The sequence below is a fragment of the Crocodylus porosus genome, unplaced genomic scaffold (genome assembly GCF_001723895.1).
Source record: "Crocodylus porosus isolate Cpor-Errol unplaced genomic scaffold, CroPor_comp1, whole genome shotgun sequence".
NCBI lineage: Eukaryota > Metazoa > Chordata > Crocodylia > Crocodylidae > Crocodylus > Crocodylus porosus.
The window spans coordinates 32,848,180-32,868,945 of NW_017728913.1; the positions used below are offsets into that span (position 1 = coordinate 32,848,180).

Below are 20,766 nucleotides of genomic sequence, written 5' to 3' on the forward strand. Positions count from 1 at the left end.
GTGATGATATACTAAGTTGCTAACGTACCTTAGAATAGTTTTCCACTGCAGAGGCCAAAAGGGTCCTAAATCCTATTTCTTAATTATTGAATTATTGTTTAAATATGATACAGCGTAATGTGGGACAAAATGGTATTAAGTGAAAAATCTAAATAGCAAATGAACCTAGTTCAGTCTAATGTCTTATATTCTCTTCTGAAATGTTCTTTGTCAGCAGTACAGTGTAGTTGGCCTCTGTTCAACCTCTCTCAAACAATTAAGAACCTTTATTTTCCTTCCTTTATATACTGTGCTTCATGCATACACATATGTAGTAGTTTGTTTACCCAAGAGATAGCTTGGCATAGATGCATCATATGATTTCAGTGTGGTCCTGTTTTTTACTCAGTTTTAAAGCTGGATTGATGGAAGCAGAAGGAAACTGAATGACTTGCCTGAGGTTGGCTCAGTGAGGATTATAACCATGAATCGTTTTGCCCAAAGCCCTTTGCTCTGAACACTAAACTACTCAGCTTCGTTATTACCTTACCAAAACAAAAATACATTAAGTCTACTTTGCTTTCTGAATGTTTTCAAATAGTTTTGCTTCTTTTTTTTAATTTTGCAAGTGGAATCTGGGACACTGGCACCCATTCTAGTCTTTAGGATGTGTGTATTCAAATCTGGGTTTGTAGGTCACAAGCTCTGTTTTAGCGATTTCTTTTCAAGGTCTGTGTTTAATAAGGTTATAGAGCAGCACTCATTTTGCTGTAATGTAAAATTTAGTTATAAGTAACCCTTCCAATGATCAGTATTTACAACTAGTTACCAAACAATCATAACAACTGAAAATGACCAGTGGTATCTTACATGTCTGTGAAACCTGATAGGAAATGTTTTTCCTTTTCAATGGGTAGCGCTTTGTGGTTGTAATTTTTCAGTGACAGTAAAGGAGGGCACAAAACATCTCAGGAGAAGAGATGCAGAGTTAACTTTTGCACTCCCCCAGTCCAGTTTCAGATGTCCTATGGCATAATTTGAAGCAGTCACTGGCATTCTAAGCTACAGAAACTCAGGCCAGGCTGGTATAGGGGCACTTCAAAGATCCTGGGGCCTCCCCACAAGCACAATCCCCTATGCTTGGGCATACAAGGGCCTGTACATAGGACAGACTTTGGCTGCTGTAGGCTTGCCTATTCTCAACTGATTTCTCATTCTGGCTAGAGATTTTTTCCAAGCCCTGTATACAATCTAAGGGTGTGCAGTAGCTGCAGCTGAGATAGAAAGAATTCCTGCCTTAATATTTTATGGTGACTCATAATGCTAGAGAAAGAGTTGTCTGTTTGTTTCTGGATGACATTTTATGAAATCTTCTGTCAGATTTTCTTTTCTGATCACATCTGATACATTGCCTTTTAAGGATCATGAAGAAGTTCCTAAACTGTAGTTTAGGAAGAAAGAAAACTGAAAAATCTGACCCATCTAGCAATGGGGAGTCACGGAGTTAGTCAGTAGGATGTTAAACCATCTTGCCTTCTCAAATCTAAATGTCTGTGCTGTATATTTTAAAAATCATGCCACCTCCAGAAACCAAAACAGGACACTCTGTGCCTGGGAGGCAGAGGGGAGAACAAACCTGTGACATATGAGTCACATTACTTAGCACACTTGGTTGGTACAGTGATAGTGTGGTATAAGAACCAATTTGAAATAAGAGAGAAAAGCTAGTCTCATAGGGAAAGTGAAATAAAGGGAAACGTTGACAGATTTGGAATATTGACTCATGCATGAATCTGAGTGACTGGACTTTTTGACGCCTGTCATGGGTATTTAGTGATTACCCAGGAGTTTAAGTAGCCAAGAGATTTCTTTACCAAGCGAATGAGGGAAACAGAATGAGAGCATGCTTAATTTGTAAATAATTTAGAAAATTAGCATCACTTTGTCCAATTCAAGTCTTCCCCAGCATGTGAGGTTTAAGGGAGACCAGATGGAGGTAATGTATTGGAGGGTGTCTAAAATTGCTTTTGTGTTAATTGATATAGTGGAGGAGAGATCTCTGGAGAAGTATATATCCCCAGGTAGTTGATTGCTTTGGAATTCCAACAGAGAAGAAATGTGTCAAAACAAGGAGGGAAACATACATTATTGAGTGGTAATACCTAAGACTTGGACCGGTTAATTTTATAGCTAGAAATTTATGAAAAATGTTTGAAAAATAGCAAAGATGGTGCTAAGGGAGGAAAAAAGTGATTGGTGCGGAACTGAAATAAATTGACAGAGTAAAGAGCCAATTTGACTTCCCTTGGTGTATATAAAACACTTTCATTTTCATGGTAAGTCTGTATATAGCTAAGGCTGAAGGTTAGAAGACTTTGTTTTTAATTTTAAGCTGTAAACTTTAATCAGAATGGCAAATGGTGTGCAGCCTCTAAAAGTATCATATTGTTGTAGTGTGATAAATTAAAAGGTCTAGGTATTGGATTGGAACACTCTCACCTGTTGAGCAGGAAATTGTTTAAAATTATACACAATAGAAACCAAATAAGACTTGGAACAGTAAAGGCATTGATTGCTGTAATGAAAGAGGGTGAATTTCCCCCAATTAGCTGCTTAGCAAGTGAGAGAGAAACTTAAAATCCCATAGAAATCAGGATTATAGACGAGGAACATTTACTCTCCTCTGGGGCTACTCTGTATCACACTATGGCTTAGCACAGCATGATAGAATAATATATATATAGTAGAAAGAGATTCCATTGGCTAAATCATCATGCTGAATCAGTTAGCAGATGTAGAACCAGTTTCTGTGACCTTATGTGTGTTTTGCTAGAGGTCTCATACTATTTCATGTTTAAATATAAGATAAGGCATTTTATATTTCACTTAGTCATTGAAGTGTTTCTTTTTCACTTTGTGTATCGCTGTCTGTGAGGTTTGCAATAAAATTTCTTTAAAATATTTTGAGGTCTTACTTTGCTTGCTTTTCTTTTACATGATCTCTTTCAACCTTTTCAGATAGTGTTCATACATTAAAAGATCAGTCTGTATGACCTTGTTCTATGAGGTTAATAAAGAATGCACAGCCTCATAAGCTTGATTCAATTTCCTTTATGTGAACATGCTGCATAAGTGACCATTATAGTATTTGTCTGGTTCTCTGTGCTTCAGTTTGCAGCTACCAACGTTTTATACGAATGACCACATCTGGTGTGCAGTTGGCCACGTAAGGTGAGACAAAAGCAAAATAGATTTTCCTTAGCTTTAAATCAAATTTCCACACAATTTACTCTCTAATGTGGATCTCAAATGTATCAGGCCATATATTATTTAGTTGTGTGCGTGTGTGTGTGCATGTGTGTGTGTGTGTGTGTGTGTGTGTGTATTTCAATTTGGTACCACATACTCATTTTTAATAAATGTATGAGTAGATGGTATATTTGAGCTGTATATCTTAGAAATGCAACCATTTCAACAGATTCTTCCAACTTCAAAGAATTTAATATTAGTATCGTAAAAGGTCTTTTGAAGAATAATACTAGAACATAAGAAAAATGACTGCCTGAGTGTGCCCTATCATTTTGAAAGTGTTTTATTGCTTTAATTTCCTGTCTTAGTAAAGTAACAAGCAGCATAATAGAAGATATACTGTTACAGGGTTTGCAATTTATTAGAAGGCTTGAGCTGGTTGAAGACTTTATGTGATGTGAAAAAGAAAACCTCTATTTAGCTGAAAAATAGAGACGAGCTACAACATTAATGTTGCAGCAGCTTTAAATGGAGTACTATCTTTGACTGATAAGTTGCCTCAACAAGCCCAATGTTTGCATGCAATAAATCCATGAGTATAGGCCTCATTCTTTGTTGTGTGCAAGTGAGTTCCTAGAAATCTAATGTTATTTCATTTGAGAGGTGTGTACAAGATGACTGTTGCTATTTGGATTCCATGGCACAAAGGTGCCATTATAGTCAAAATGACCCATAACATACGTTTTCATTCTTTTATTACACTTTGGCATGAATGACTGAATTTTAATTCCAGATTTTTCAACCTACTATGGTTATATTAAGCTTTTTACCTAAGTTTTATGTACCTTAATTCACTGTTTTTAATTCACAGGTATGAAAGCATAGAAATGTGGGAGTTTATCCCACGGGGAAACAAAGAAACAATTTAGTCTTCTCCCCCACCACCCGACCCCTTTTTTTTCATAAATTCATTTCTCTATTTTAAAATTGTAAAAGTGAGGGATGTGAAAATGACTCACATGTAGAAATACACTGTAAGAATACCTCATAAATAACAGCAGTTGTTTCCCTAGAAGGGGTAATAGACTATTCAGGTGCTTTTTACAGTATGTGTAGCCAGATATGCAGTCATCAAGCTGTATACTTGTAATGGAAGTTACATGTTTATCAGTGCAGAGCAAGAAGTACAAGAATCACAAGGGCTTCCTAATCCCACCACTGTTCTGCCACCAAAGGATTACAAAACATCTGTTCGTAACAGATTGTTTGGTATTTCCACAAAACATTACAAAAATGTAATACCATGTGGCCAATCCCTTTGAAACAACAAGGAGAACAGTTGATCTGAAGATTTGATTAATAATGATGGTCTTTGGTGGATTTGCAGACAGTCTGAGTTGTGAACTATATTTATTGTTATATGGTGATTTTCTAAACAATTATACATTTTCATTTACATAATCCTAATGGCTAGTAATGAAGGACATGTAGCCTCAATTAACACAGCTATAAAAAAAAAAAATCTAAGATTTTAACATCCTGTGTTTAAACAGTATATTGGATACCTAGGGGCTAAAGTGCAAACAAAAGCCCAAACATTACTGGTACCCTCAGTTATCTATGCTAGTCTTTGAAAGAATAATGATTTGCAAGCTTTATTGCTAACTGAAGCACAAAAGATTTCCTCTGGGCTTGCCACAGACAATCCTCAGGCACATTAAACGAGTCAACTAGAGTTAGTTCAAAGTGAATTGCTCCATTTTAATCATGGTGACTTTAGCCTCTCAGTCAATATGCTCTAATAGCATATTGTCAGTATTTTTTCTTTTTAAATGACAAGCTTTGGTCACTTTATTTTAAGATATATTTTAGAGTGTTTGTGAGATTTATAGATTTAACAGCTCTTCAAAGAGACTTTCTGTCTAGCTTTACAACCCTGAAATTTTGTATTGCTGCTATTTCATCACCTTGAGGCAGTTCTTAGTTAAAATATGTGGAGATGTTTTACAACTGAATGAGTTCTTAGTATGATATATAACCAATTATATGGCTATAATGAGTCCAAATTTTAAAAAGCAAATAAAAAATGTTGCACTAAGGATTACTAAAGACTAACATTACCCTCTCTTCATTTATTCACAAATAGGAAACAGGTATATAGCCATAGTTTGCACAAATATTGCAGTCATTAAATTAATAAATTCAGCAATTTGATTAGTTTTATATTTTTAACTAATTACCTTTGAAACCTTGGAGGCTTTTATGCATTTTCTAAATTGGGCGCCACTTTCATACATACTTGGATAACTTTCTAAACTACAAAGTTACTCATAGTAGCAAATGGTAATTAATGATGAGAAAATACAGATCAGTTCTGGATAGTTTCGGTTTTTTCCCCCCCTCAACCTCACCTGAGATTGGATCTTACTGAGCTATTCTTCTTCTTTATGGTGGAGCTAACTAATATCCCCTGAATCTTTTACAGAAGCTATAGCTGTTTTTAGAATTTCTTTCATGAATTCAAAGAGCTTCCTTCCAGACACAGTAGAATGAATCAAGCAGTCCATACTTAATTGTGGAGCTGAATTGGAGTTTTCTTGACTAAAGAGTGCAGGATTACACTCTTTAGTAATATCTGTACTTTTGTTAGTTTGGGTTACAGAACTAGTGATGTTCTTTCCCCCTGGACTTCTATGTGTATATGTCTCTGATCCAGTAACCACAGGGCCCATAGAGGTGTATCTCATCTTTATTTTGGCCCTCTTGATATTATTTTAGCCCAAGGGGGAAATCAAATGAGATGCAGAAGATGCTAAACCGGCAAAACTCTGAGGTTATTAACAACTAATTAGAAACAGCTTAGAGATCTCAAAGATCCTTTGGTTAAGATGTGAGAGTGGGATCAGAGAACACATAAAATCTTCACTGCTTTTTATTATTTCAAGTCAGTGACTAGGACAAGGACACTGCTTGTTTGGTTTTTTTTTTTTTTTTTTGCTTCTTGCTATATTTTACAGAATGGTCATATTTGCAGTTACAGTATAGGACAGAAAACCAAAACAGAAAATTATGAAATAGTAACAATTTGGCTTAAACATCAGTTATAGTCATTTCATCATGACTTCCTATAATGCAATTTTTATTTTAAGGTTATCCAGATAGCTAGAGAAAATTACAAGAGGTCACTTCTTTGCATACCTGTAGAAGGCAAAAAAACATACCACAAAGAATCCACAGAAGGGAAAGGTGAAAGAACCCACAGAAGGAAAATGACTATGTTTTGGGGGTGTTGGTTGTAGCTGGGTTGGTCTAAGGACATAGGCAGACAAGGTTTTTTGGGTAAATCTGATATATTTTATTAGTATAAAACCATAGTATAATCTCAGTCCTAACCTTTTTGATCTCAGGGCTGTGTAAGCGAGGGCTGCCCTCTTTTCTGACAACATAGATAATTTTTTGGCAGTGTTGCTGTTAGTTGCTCTGCTCTCAAGCCTGCCAGGTACCATATATTTGTCCTTATCTGTCATTGTACTTGCCTGCAACCCTACTAAAATCTTGTTCATTCAGCTGGGTTACAGGTGCTAAGCTATATTTCCTCTGTATTGACTCCTTTTGGGACTGGTTTGGGGTGGAAGGTATAGTTTCTTGCTTCCTCCGCACACTTGTTTTGTTGCTTAGAGGTACCCTTGTGAGATATCAATGAATGACTGGCAAGAAATATTCTTTATGGAACTGCACAAAACTTAGCAGCTTCAGCCCCTCCTTCCAGAGAGGGTTAGAAACAAAATGTGTTGGAGAACAGAACCATTTTTCATCAAAAAATGTCAATTAACATTTGGGTATGTGAACATTTTAAATCCACAGGAGTTAGAATCAAAGGTATGAGTTTAAAGTAGATTATTTAAGATGTATTAAATGGATCTGTGTCCTAGGTGGAGGACTGTTAGATTCTGACATTTCTAGTGTGCCCTTCTCCAGTGTCCAAAAGAACAGGCGGTTGTACCTGTTTTGGCCCATCAGCCAACCAGAAGCCTAGAATTACTACCGTATTTCATCCATTCAACATGGGAGGGGGAAAAGGCCCTTATAGGCAGTGGCTCTGAGCCCAGGGTCACAGTTGGAGCCCCAGATGTTACCTCCACCCTGCCATCTGCTCCCCATAGCCTCTGCTCTCTCTGTAGTCCTTGCTCCCCATCCCTGCTTACCTTCTCCTTGCAGCTTCAGCTCCTGCTGGTGTCCCTCTTTGGCTGTGGGAATGAGGCATGCAGAGCATATTGCCGTTGGCCCAGGCCAAGATACACAGTGGCAGCAGCAACTCTGGCCTTGGCTGCAGGACCAGGGCTGAAGCTGCCAGTGCCATCCCAGCTGCTGTGTGGCTGGGCTGGACTGGGCTGCACCTGGAGTCAAGATGGGGTGCATGTTCTCTGCCTCCAGCCAGAGCAAGTCCATAGCTGGAACCAGAGCTGCAAAGGGTAAGTGGCCACAGCAGGAGAATAGGGGTGGGGAGCAGGCAGCAGGGTGGACCAAACATGGCAGGGGGCAGGCAGCCAGAGGGAGGTGGGAGAGCAAGTGGGGGAGGAGAGGTGCCTCAGAGGAGCAAGTAATTTGGGTGGGCAGAGGGCAGGCGGCAAGGGGAGGGATCAAACCACTTACCACCCTGATGCTGCTTTTCCCACTGTAGCTCTAACACCTTCTCCTTTGACATAAACTCAGTTGACCTGGTTTTCCTATAGGGGCACTGGCTACATCTAATCCAGTACTCTCTCTGCAACCCTGACAGATATCAGAAGTTTCAGAGGAAAATGCAAAAATCTCTTTAAACATTTGTGTGTGCATTTAATAATTGTGCAAATTTCCTCTGGACTATTTTCCTTATATTTTGTCCCATATAATGTACCATTGGGTGTCTTAATCCATTTTTATTTTATTATGATTTTGCAAATCCAAAAAGGGACCTATTCAAAGCTCAATGCATTTTTTATATAAAATACAAGAACAAGAATAGGAATTCCAGAACAGACAACAAAACTCCGCCACTGGTGAACTCCAGCAAAGCTCCCTGCCACAAAGATGTGCCCTCCACCAAGCCCAAGGTGTCCTTGAAGCATGCCGTGAAGCAGGAAAGCCTCCAGCTTATTTCACCTTGATACATTGAACCTCACACCTTAGGGCTTGTCCTGCATGAGTATGAGAAGGAATTTAATCCAAATTGATCAAAGGTATGAGTTTAAAGTAGATTATTTAAGATGTATTAAAACCTGTGTGGACCTTTTCATTGGGAATTAATGGAAATTTCCACAGCTGATGCCTGCAAAATGCAGAAGGTTGAATGTATTTGGGTTGGGGGATGGCTTAATTCCTACTGCAGAACAGTGACAATCAGTGGATCAGAGGGTCATACTCCTTCTGGGTCCCTTTGTGATCCAGTATGTTTTGAAATTGTTTTGGGGTGAAGAGTCAACCCAGCTCATATATCTTATAATATGGTGGTTAGGACACTCTTTAGGGAGATGGGGTTGTGAGTTTTAAGCCCCTGTGAGCTGAAAAGGATATTGAATCCAGGCCTTCCATAGGACAGCTGCTTTAACCATTTATCTGTTTGATAAAACAAGGACAGAGGACGTCCTCCTCTTCTGGCAATGTTTTAAAAGAAAGAAGTGACTGCGATACACTCAGGGGCGCTGTCACCTTCAGCTCCAAACCTCCCTTCAGTGTTCTGCTGCTTGAGCACTCAGAACAAACTGAGATTTGCCACTAGGCCATCCTTTTAGTCTGGTGAACCTCAGCTCCACCTGTTACAGTCTAAGTCAGTTTCAAGTTCACACTCTTATCCAGCTTGTGTGAAATATTATAGGACTTCACCCCCATAAAAATGACCAGCCTGTATTCATCATTTGCAATGAAATTGCCATTAACATAAATAATCCATAAGGTAGAAGAAATAGCAAAAAAGGATTTATTGCATAAATGAAGGAAATAAAAAAGCTAACCATATGTTGAAACAGACAAAAACACAAGGAAAATAAATATAAGAGGTAGATATGATCTTGAGTCTACTGGCTTGTCAGTGTGGCTGCTGAAGACTGCATTGGCACAGCTCTGAAATCCAGACGGTATATGCTGCTGCCTCTCACCCTCCCATCCCCTTTCTCATTGATGAATTCAGCAGAAGGGGAAAAGCAGAATGAGAAGTAGGAGCAGTATTCACCCTCTGGTTCCAGAGCTGCTTCGACAAGTTGATAAGTCCACTGCATGTGGGCTGCCCTGCCAAAGGGGTGTGTGGCTGCATCCCCTGGATCTAATCCTGATTTTTATCCTACACTTTCATATAAAATGCAGCTTCTGCCTTTGACATGTGTCAGAGTTTTCTGCAAGCAGGTTGTCAAGCTGTAGTACCCAGCTTCTGCCATGTGGGGAACTAAGGGCCTTGTTACACATTAATTTGAGGCAGCTCCTGGAGCTTTTAACACTTAGATTGTTGGCACCTTAACACCTTTAAGTGGCTTAAAGCATTCATTATATGGATCAAAGTTACATCACTCCAGGGCAGGATTATCTCTTGATTTGCATAACCCAGTTCCTATTCTGCAAAACCCAGCCACTCCCCACAGACCTGCTGTTCAAATTGAAGGTGTGACATTAAGCTAACAATATGCCAGTCAACATTAGTGTTACTCACAGTCTAATGTGTAACAAAGCCCTAAGTCACCCAGGCTAGGTACAGACATTACACTTATCACACGTAAGTGTGCAGAAAGCACTTTACAACTATGACAGAACAGATATTCACAGCACATAAAGTATTTTAACAATGGCGGATCCTGCTCTAAGTTAACCCTGGATGGATGCGGTATCAGACTAAAGAACTTTAAGTTAAAGCACTTTACAGAACTTCTGTACCACATCCCATTGCAACTCGTGGTAGGTCTTCTTCTCCCCGCATCCCAGGGGCCCCTCACTGGGCAGCTTGCTAGCCTTCACCGCTGTACATCTGCTCTGAGTGAGTCCCATGGCAGGAAAGGCTCTGCCTTCTCTCTGTGTAGCCAGGCAGGGGCTGGGGGAAGATAGCTCCTTGTGGTGATCTTGTTCCCCCACAGCTTGCTTGCTAGGGTCATGGGGTGGGAGGGGAGTGGACTGGTTCCACACAGCAAAGAGGCTCCCTTCCCCACCCTGCCCAAGCCTCTTAATAGCTGAAGCCAGCAGTTGCAGCATGGGGCTCCCAGCTGGCTTTTCGCTACAACAGGAACTGGGGTTAGAGGGAAGGGAGCCCCCTGTTGCACAGAGCCAATCTGAATTATAGCACTTTAAGTAAAGTGCAATAGTTTGAGCACTTCCACTAGAGGCTTTTTGAACATCTGTACTTAGCCTCAATATCTTAGACAATCATTTGCCTCTTAAGACATGCCTTACTTTCTCCTTATCCATTCATCTACATTCTTCTATTCAGTGTTCAGGGAGCAATGCATGTATTGTGTAGGTAACTTCCTCTTTCCAGTAATGCATCTGTTTATCAATCCTGGTGTCATTCTTGATCCAGTTATATCTAAGAGATATTTATATCCTTTCAGACTTATATACTGTTAATCCAATATCCTTTACTATCAGTTAGTCCAGGGAGATATATTCTCTCACTTATTCTGTTCTAGAATGGAAAATACCAGTCTGTGATCGGACACCTTCCAACTAACGGCTTCCCTCTTTGAAATATAAACCACCGTTGGGATTGGTTTTGGTTCACTTATGCACCCTCCCCCAACTTGGCTGACAAGTATCCATAGCCATCTCAAATGCAAGTTCTCAGAGTACGTTTTCCCACCAGCAGACATTATTCATCTTAGTTGTGAATACTGATAATCTGGCACTAACACCTAATCAGTAATAAGTAGCTAGTGTCAGTCATATTACAAAGTGCAAAAATACATTGCCATCAAATATGGGGCTTCATACAAACATAGAAATGATTAAAAACTAAAACAAAAGAAAAAATTACAAGATTTTTTTTTAATTTAAAGAAATTTAGAAATCAGTTCTAAGTCTGTCCCAACCACACAGTTGGTTCAGTATAAACCGCAACGCTCCTTGCTTCTCATCCTAAGTTAAATGTGTCTTAACATTAGCTACAAAGAGAGACCAAGCACTGTATCAGTAAACCTAACTGAAGAAAGTATCTACACATAATATTCCACAAACCCCAAAAACTGTTCTGCTTCCATGGGAGTTCATAATAGTAGACTCTGCTGAGTATTTGAAAATGAGCAACTTATTAGGAGGCAAAGTGAGGAGGACTTTGGGCTGTGAATACTGATCTAGCTCTTCCTGCAGCCTAGGTATTTGTGTAAACTCCTGAAGGAGGTGGAATTTAATGCACAGACCGATACTCAACATTTCCAGTTGGCTACCTTGTTTGGCTTCCTGTGTAGCATGCTGACTTTTGTTAAGCCCACTGTGAGGCACCTGGGACTCCCCAGGCATATTATGAATAAAGGTAAGCTTAGGTTTCTCATTCAGGACTGTGGATTCCATGCCAGGAGCCAAGTGCCAAATGCCTGAAAGGTTAAATGTTGCAGTGCTCAGCACAGCAGTGCTTTGGTCCCCTTTGATAACCTTATATAGTAGGCAGCTTTATAATAAAATTATGTGAATTTTTCTAACCTTATTTCTAGTACCTAGGGCTAGCTACTTATTCATGAACAAATTCAGTTGCACACATAGTTGCACAGATCATCTGAGAAATAATTTAGAAAAGTTCAGTTTTCTTTTTAGGGTACCTGATAACTGAGGTCATTTTTAATAACCTTTAAAAATGTTAAGGTTGTAATTCCAATATTTAATGAGATCTTTTATATATTATTCAGTGATCTGGGCACTTGTATGTATTTCAAACACTTATTTGTTTTATTCCCTGGAGTTTAAATGTGCAACTAGCAGAGGCAAGATATTTTCAAAAGCAAACATAGTTAATTTGACCCCAGGCTACCACAATTTTCATTGAGACTTTCAAAAACAACTTTAGATTTGACAGATTAATTTAGTTTATAAATATGATATAGATCCTAGCATAAGTTATCATTGCAGAATTCAATTCTTCACAGATCATGGGCAATTTCTTTATTTTGCTAACCCAAGTCTTTGTTCCTGTCACAAGTCCCATCTGGCTTCAAATAATACACTCTAGAGAGAACTAGACCTCATACATTCAAGGCACTGACAGGCGTCACAGTTTGGCCACTAAAAGCACTCTATAGCTGTGAACTGACAGAACTGCTTTAAAATGCCTGATCCCATGACAATCTGAACCCTCATTATATGAGGGTGCTCCAAAGTACTATTAATTAGGCCTGTGCAAAGCGGCTAGTATTCGCTTCAGATTCAGATTCGGCCGATTCAGGGGACAGTGATTCCATTTGATGATTTGAACCACTGTCCCAATTCGATTCAGCTGAATATCCGAAATAGCCAGGCCAGGCCCATCCCCCACCCCTCTCGTAGCCCAGCAATGACTGCCCCAGCTCCTGGCACTTGGAAAAAAAAAAAGCTCTGGCTCAGCAGGTGCTGCCAAGCAGGGGGGCGATCCCCGCTACCCCCCATTGCACCATGCTGTATGGGGGGCTCTGCACGAGCCCCCAGACCCAACCCCCCCATCACTCCCACAGCCCCGCCGTGGGTGCCCTGCGTGGGACAGCTCTGGCCCTTTAAGAAAAAAAAAATGAAAAAAATGGTCTCTCCATGGCCCGCTCCCCCAGACCCTAGTACTTACCAGCTCAGAGTCAGCTGCAGCTCCCTGCTGCAGCCACTGGGGACTGCCCAAATCATCAAAACTCTCCGAATCTTTGGAAAAGATTCGGAGAGCTTTTAATTGATTCAGACCTTTAGATTGGTTCCCTGATTCAATCTGGATTTGGATATTTGGTCACTGAATTGGGCCAAACCTTCTCTGAATCAAATCACCAACCGAAGCTTAGCACAGCCCTACTATTAATGTCTGTCAATGCAGCCAGAAGCACCGCTGGACTGTCACTGGAATGCGGGGGGAGTGGGGAGACGGAATCGGGTAGAGCTCATTCTGGGGGTTGCCCAGCTCATGCTAGATGGTGGGGCAGGTGGATTGAAGGCACTCCAATTTGCCTGCCCCACCCTCCAGCACCAGCTGGGCAACACCCAGAACAAGCTACCGCTGCTCCCTTCTCTCCTCCCCTTCTGAAAACAGCACCACAGCTGGGAAGGGAGAGGGGCATTTCTAGAGGAGGGAAGCTACAAAGACACAGCCACTCTAAACTGCAGCTCTCCCAACCCCCAGAACCCAACAGTAAAGCTGTTGAGTCCTGGGGATAGCTGTAACTTGTACACTTCCTGCAAAGCTCCATGAGTTACAGAAGGGAGCTGCACTTCTGTCTGCACCCTCAGTTACTGTGCTATTGCTCTCAAATCACTTTCATTAATCAGTGGAGCTACAGGGTTTCCAGGTCCTAAGATACAGGAGTTTAGGTTTGTTATAGAGATACAGGTTGTAGTCATATTGGTCTACAGACAAAAGGAAACAGAACTCATAGCAGAGTTGATATCTTTTATTAGACCAACAATTTTATTATTATTTGCAAAAACAAATTCTTTATTTGTCTGAAAGCTTGCAAATAAAGACTTTTTTTTTGCAACTATTTAGTTTATCTAATAAAAGATATCATGTCTGCTATGAGTTCTGATTCTGGTTTGTTATAGACACAGTTCTATGGAAAAGTGATATAAATGTAAACCTTCAGTGAACACATACAGATCAAACTAGCAAAAGCTCGTTAATGATAATGCATTTCATATTTAAAGATGTTCACAAAAGCAACTATTATGTGGTGCAAATAGAAATACTGAAAGATCTGTTGACTGACACGGTGAAGATTAGATTTATCTAAACATGTTGATGGGCCGCTGTCAGGTAAAAATTGAGATTAAATTAGATATTATAAAACCAAGCTTTTTCAAAAGGTGAGATCAACAGATGGTGAATAGATGTGAAAGATGAAAACTGCCATATAAACAGAGTATTGTTTTTATATTTATGGCTCCTATAATGGCAGGATATACACCTCTGATTCTCATTTCTTTCTTGCGCATTTTCTTCAGACCTTTGTGATTGTCACATGCTATGATTAGTCATTACAGTCAGGAGTACAGGCTTTCCATTCATTAACATGTTCCATCTTAATTGTTAAAACATAATCCTAAAATATTGAAGGTGGGCATTAGGTGGTTTTTTCCTGTGGCACTTATGCATTCTTATTCAAGCACTTGTGTACAGTACATATGTTCCACTTCTGGTTCAGCTTCTACCTCTTACAGAAAAGATGTGCTCTGCACCCTGCTCAGGCTATACTTTATGTTTTAGTACTTCTTGGAAAGAGTCAACAACTACCTTTTACAAGCATTACCAATGAGGATCTTGACCTAAGTTATTTCTTTGACAGATTTTCAATTTTACTTAGCTAACCAACAGGCTCTTTGGTTGGAATATAGCCATCTAAACTGTGTTAAAGGTTCTAGATTCATAAATAACTTCCTCCTCACAACAGAGATAACTTTAAGGCACTGATTACAGAACATGAGCTATAGGTTAGAGGCAAGACTTCTTGTGGGTAATATCCTTATTGGACTAGCTGCATGGTTGGTATAGACATAGGAGAACTTTCAGGTCTCACAGTATCTTTCCTCGGGTCTCTGTAAATATGCCACAAAACTGTGCAGGAGAACATTGGAAATTTAAGGCAGAGACCTGAGGAAGGGTACTGTGGTACCCCAGAGTCTTTCTATCTATGTCTATCCCAATCATACAGCTGGTCCAATAAAAAATATCACCCATAAAAATTATTGCATTGCATATTTCTGCACCATCATGCAGGGGTGACTGTTGCCTCCTGAGTGTGGGGGGACACAATTTGTAGGCAGGCCAAAAGCCCCATAACCATTCTTATACTTCTGTGCCACGGCTTTGTGCACCCCACCCAAACACGCTGCCAGCCTGTGTGGCAAAAAAAACTGCCCCATCCTGAGTGGTGCCAAATTGGGGACCAATCTCAGGAGAGCATGTGACCCCCCTCCCCAGTCCTTCCTACCAGTTGACTGTGCCATTATGGCAACAACACCACTTCAGCGCTATACCCGAGACATTCTACATGCTGCGGTAGCCACAGTAGATACTATATTAAGGTCTGTGATTATAAAAGTTACAATCGGTTACTATCCTCTGGTTTGCCAAAGGAAGTCCAAGCTGTTTCAGAAGAACCTCCTCTTCAAGGGAGTAATATGATTTTACAATAGATGTAGTCTTGCACTTAAAAAACAAAAACAAAAAAAACATATATAGCCTTCTGTTCCTCACAGATGAAAATACAGCCACCTTGTCAACAACAGAGGCAACCTATAGCTTCCCTTTTATACTGTACCTCTCAATCTTAGTCTATTTTAAAAAGGAACAGCATCGTAGGAGAAAAAAACTATTCTTGCTGTAACCACAGCTTTTAATCACCCTGTGCTTACATTCAAGCAGTCATCTTGATATTCATATTAAGAGCTGCCAACCAAACTCTCAGGATTTTATATGCATTCTCTTGGGGGAACATTTTATTAGTTCCAGGAAGCCTGAAACTATGTTACTACTGACAATTTGATACTGGAAGTAATATGTAAACTTTACTTGATTCACTACCTGTTCTCCACCATCCCTATTTCTGTTCAGGATGTTTTCACCCACTTGAGAATTTATTTCAATAAGTGTTTCATTCTCTTGCATCTCTTATAGCAATGGAGGAAGTTCCTGCCTGGTTTTTACAAAATTTACTTCCACTGTTCATAGTCAGGGGGTTAGTGTCCAGAATTAGACCTGAGGGATTTCAGTTCAAGTTTTGGTTTGTAACTCCCTTCTCTAGTTTTCTCCCCGTAGATCCCCTGAACTGGTTCACAGCTCTTAATATCCAAGATATATATTTTCACATTTTCATCAATCTGGTACACAGACAATTTGGGTATTTTGCAGTGAACAATTTATACTGTCAAAAGAGTGCTGCTGTTCAGGCTTCATTCCATCCAGGAAGAGCACACACCAGAAGCAAAGGCTTCCTCAGCCTGACAAAGGGTTTTTAAACCCAAAAGCTTGCTAAGAATTTTTTTTTTCCAGCTATTTAAGTTAGGCTAATAAAAGATGTCAGATTCACCCAACAAACCTTGTCTTCCACAGCTCCAAGCACTTTTACAAGTAACCAAATTTTGCAGAACAAGAAATGTCCTTAAAAGTCTGGTATCTGGATGATTGATTTGTACAAAGATTCTGTCACCTCCAAGTTACAGAGAGTATTCAGTATGTCCTCTATCTACTAAAATGGATGGATAAATCACATCCAATCTCAACTCAGAAAACAGAGTTTCTAATATGGTTTATTACAGAGAGGCCAAATCTGATCAAGCAGCTTTAGTTCATTCCATAAACTACAGAAGAATATCTCTTTGATTATTAGTTCATATGGCCTCATGAACATCAATGACCACGTACATCAGGCTGCATATGTTCAAGATAGATATGAGAGTACACGTTACACTGGATCTTTCAGTTGGTGGAGGGGGTCCATAGAAGGCATGGACAGATGCAGGATTTGCTAAAGGGAGGTACAGCACTACCCCTAAGACCATGGAGAGGACAGGATCAAGGCATGGCTGGAGCCCCCAGGCCAGAGGAAGATGCCAGGGAGCTACGCAGGGAGCTGGCTCACAAAGAGGGGTGGGTGACCCTGCCTGTCACCGCGATTGCTACTGCCTTTTGTCCTTTGCTGACCCTGGGGACAACCAAGCCCCAGAGCTGCTCCTGCCCAGCTCCAGCTGGGGCTATGAAGAGTGGCTGCATGAGGTGCTAGGCTTGGCTGTGGTCATTGGCAGTGGTGGTGGGATGTTTCTCCTTCCAACACCTGATCCTTGCCCACCCCTCCCCCTGCTGGCTGGTACAGACACTATAAGGAGAAACCTGCATGTTGTCACCTCTATCCTTGGCCATACCCAGCACCATTCACAGTTGTTCCTTGTAGCCTGTGGCTGGAGCAGAGCAAGAGTGGCATCAGCCAGAGACAGCAGTGAGGTAAAGGCAGGGAACAGGTACAAGAAGAGGAAACCTGCTTGTTACTACCGCTGTCCCCTGCTGAACCTAGCAAGATAGGAGCATCTCTAGGGGTCCCCCTGTGCCCAAGTCAGTTGGGAACTATAGCAGCAGTGGTCGAAGGGGGTACAACTGCACTACCACAGCCCCTTGGATTCACCTGTGCTAGAAGACATTCAAGGGAATTCTTATGAAGGCAGGTTGATATTAAGGGTAAGTGCACTACAGACGTACCACAGCAGGTAGTGGTAACCCTTTTGACTGCCCCACTGCTTCCCTCTTTATCCTCAGTGAACAGTTCAACATCACAGAAATATGAGGCACAGCTTAAACATATGACCCTGCAGAGACAGTGGTCATGAGAGGTCAGGTCGTCTCCGCATCAACATTTTGGTAGTCAGAACAGTTCATTTTACTTGTAAAGAGATAGTTATCAAAGTGCAAAGGATTCAAACACTGAACAAAAAACTCTGGAAAGTTTTATATGAACAGGATGGGTAATGCCTTTTTTGTGTAAGGAAGACATTTTTAATGAAATGGGTGCATTTGCCACAGCATATTTATATTAGTAATTCATCTCCCAGACTTTCAAAATATGCTAGCAGACTGTCTCAGCAGACATTTCTTCCAAAACCGTAAATTAGCATTAAAGCATTGAGCATGATGAAAACACTGTCACATCTGTTTGAAACAGAGGACAACAGGAATTGCAACACCTTCTGCTTTAGAGAGGGACAGACTCCAGGTTCTCAAGGAAAATTTTTTTCTGTTCCACTGATTCACAGTCTATAGCACGCCCACCTTCCAGTCCCCTAAATTCAGCAAATATTTGGTGAATTTGGCAAGTATCTGGCAAAGGTAAAAAAAAGAGCAAGGAAAATTCTAGTATCCCAGACAGTACTGGTATAGAATTACAGAACAGGAAGAGACTGTAAGAAGTAAATGTATTCCAACCCCTGTTGATCTCAAGGCTAAGTACAGACAGTGAAAAAGCCTGAGGCTAAATCAATTCAGTCTTTCCAGGTTAGTCTAAACTGCACAGATTAAATTGAAGCAGAAGTGAACAGACATTTTTACCTTTGATTCAGGAAATGCAACCATATGCCTGCAGTGGCTCAGGCCAGAAGTCGGGGGGAGGGTACTAGAGCATGGCTGTCTTGCTGTGTGCTCTCTTGCTCATCATTTCCAATTCGTGCTTACAGGTACCTCTGGGATTTGTAGACCACAGTTGCAGCCAGCAGTAAGTTTGAGCTGCGGAATGGGTTTTTAACCCCCCTCACTGGCCCCAGGCCCCAGCTGGGGTTTGCTGGGGGCGGGGGGAGCATTGCCTCCCACCATAGACTGGGCTGCATCCCCAGCCAGGCTTTCTTCCCCACCCTGTGGGCCAGCCCTCACTACTCCAGCTAGAGAGCAGAGCCCTGCCCACCCCAGGGCTGGAAAGCATGCTGGGATGCCAGGGGACTCTAATTTAACTTGTGCCAAGAAGGGGTCTGGGACAGAAATTTTATAAACCAGTTTGACCCATATCAGTTAAGTCTGATACTCAACATTCAGCTAGGTTTATCTTAAACCAGTTTCAGCAATTTTGAAACTGGTTTATGTGCACTTAGCTTCTGTTCTGCTACAGGTTTAAATCAGTTTCTGATCACTTAAACTGGTTTATATGTAACTTCTGTCCCTAGCCCAAGAGTTTAGTCTAGACCAATTCATGGTTATCCCTGTCTAAAGCATACCAGAACTGAAACTTAGGAAATTATCAGTGTCTCCTAATAGTCTGACCAAGTTGGGGATTACTGATAGAACCATAGGTGTCTCTGTCACCCAGTACTTGAATCTGGTTAACAGACATAGAGAAAACTTATTTTTGAAAATTCAGAACATCCTATTACAGAGCAGAAAACAGTTGAATAGAAACATAGATGGTGTAAAATGAAAGTGTTTCTGCATTGATTAGCCCAGCATGAATTCTTACCTGCAAAGGTTACCATTTCCAGTGTTCTAATAGTTGAAAACCTTTTGATTGTCATTACATTCAATCTGTGTGCATCTGTCAGTTATTTCTCTTTAGCGTGTTCCAGTTCAGGATTTTGAGATGTTTGGCACTTTTAGTAGCCACATTTTTGAAGGACTTAGTAAAGCTTTTCCTCTGTACAAGAACTATCACATTCCTGACATCTCAATACACTATACATCAAACTTGAGAATCTTCCTTTGAACTAATGGGCATGTCAGTGACTTCATTCATAAGTATAAAGGCAGTCTTCTACTTGGCAATGGGTTCAGCATGCAAAATTGGTAAAACACGCATCCTAGTACCAGCACCTCTCTCAAAATTCTTTTTTCATAAAGTTTTATACAAACCACTTCCTAAAATCTTCCCAAAGGGATTGTCAGAATTGTAATTTCAAAAAAACCTAGTCATCTTTTTGCATTCTTCTTCAATCCACTTCCATCTAAGAGGAAAGATGGCTCATACAAATCAGATTCCCTTTGGTTTCCAGTTTTTCCTTATGTAGAAGGCAGGATTTTAACTTTCCCCTAAACACCCTATTTCCATTGCTAAAAGTTCAAGGGGATCAGCAGTTGCAATCTAGAGAATCTCAATATGGGTGTCTCTAGTGGGTTATGGAATAGAGAAAGATCCCACACAATTTACTGATTCGTTTGATGTGCCTGGCTAGGGTAGTATTTGACTGATCGCATGATTTCACAATGACTGCACACTTAATTCATACAACACAATTTTATTTTAAAATTCCTTGCTACACATATAACACTGCTTAGCTTGAAGAAATCCTTCCCAAACAATGCTATAAGAATTAGTATTACAAAAACAACTACAGTTACAAGTAAGGTTATTTCTCATGGTATACTTACAATCCTAGAATTCCAAGAAACCAAATCCCCAAGGATATTTTCATTCTTTAATTATGGTGTTAGGGTTGGTCTCAGCAGTGATAGGAACAAGTCCCCTTCCTTTGGTCCCACTCAGGCGCTCCGCGGCTTCAGCATGAACAGGAGTTCTTGTTCACGGAGAGGGTGGTTCAGGTGATCAGTCTGATCCGGCCTACACTTGAGATTCTTCCTTTGGTGTTATGCAAGTGAGGTTACCTCCAAATTGGGACTGTAGGTTACAGTTTTTATTGGGTGAGTAGCCATCTTGGGCCCCTCCTACCCAAGCCTGTCACTACTCCCAAATTTGGGCTCGGATCTTTCTCCTGGGTCATCTTTGGGAAATTTTCCACACCACTGCTGTGACCTCTAGTGCCAACCCCCTTCCAAAAGCCTCTAGGTTTCAATCTCTCAGAATGTTTGCCCAAGGGTCGCTTTTAGGTTAACTTTGTTAAAGGCCTCTAGAGATAAAATTCAAAAACCAAGACATTCAGTACATTCACTGCAGGGCCTCTAAA

General features: G+C 40.6%; 1 long non-coding RNA gene across 1 annotated transcript; it reads left to right on the forward strand.

Annotated features, from left to right (window-relative positions):
- The first annotated feature begins 210 nt into the window (after positions 1 to 210).
- Positions 211 to 20,510, forward strand: LOC109309829. The gene is made up of 3 exons (XR_002101071.1): positions 211 to 221; positions 7,100 to 7,107; positions 20,297 to 20,510. It is a non-coding gene; the product is annotated as an uncharacterized LOC109309829 (long non-coding RNA).
- Positions 20,511 to 20,766: the final 256 nt, after the last annotated feature.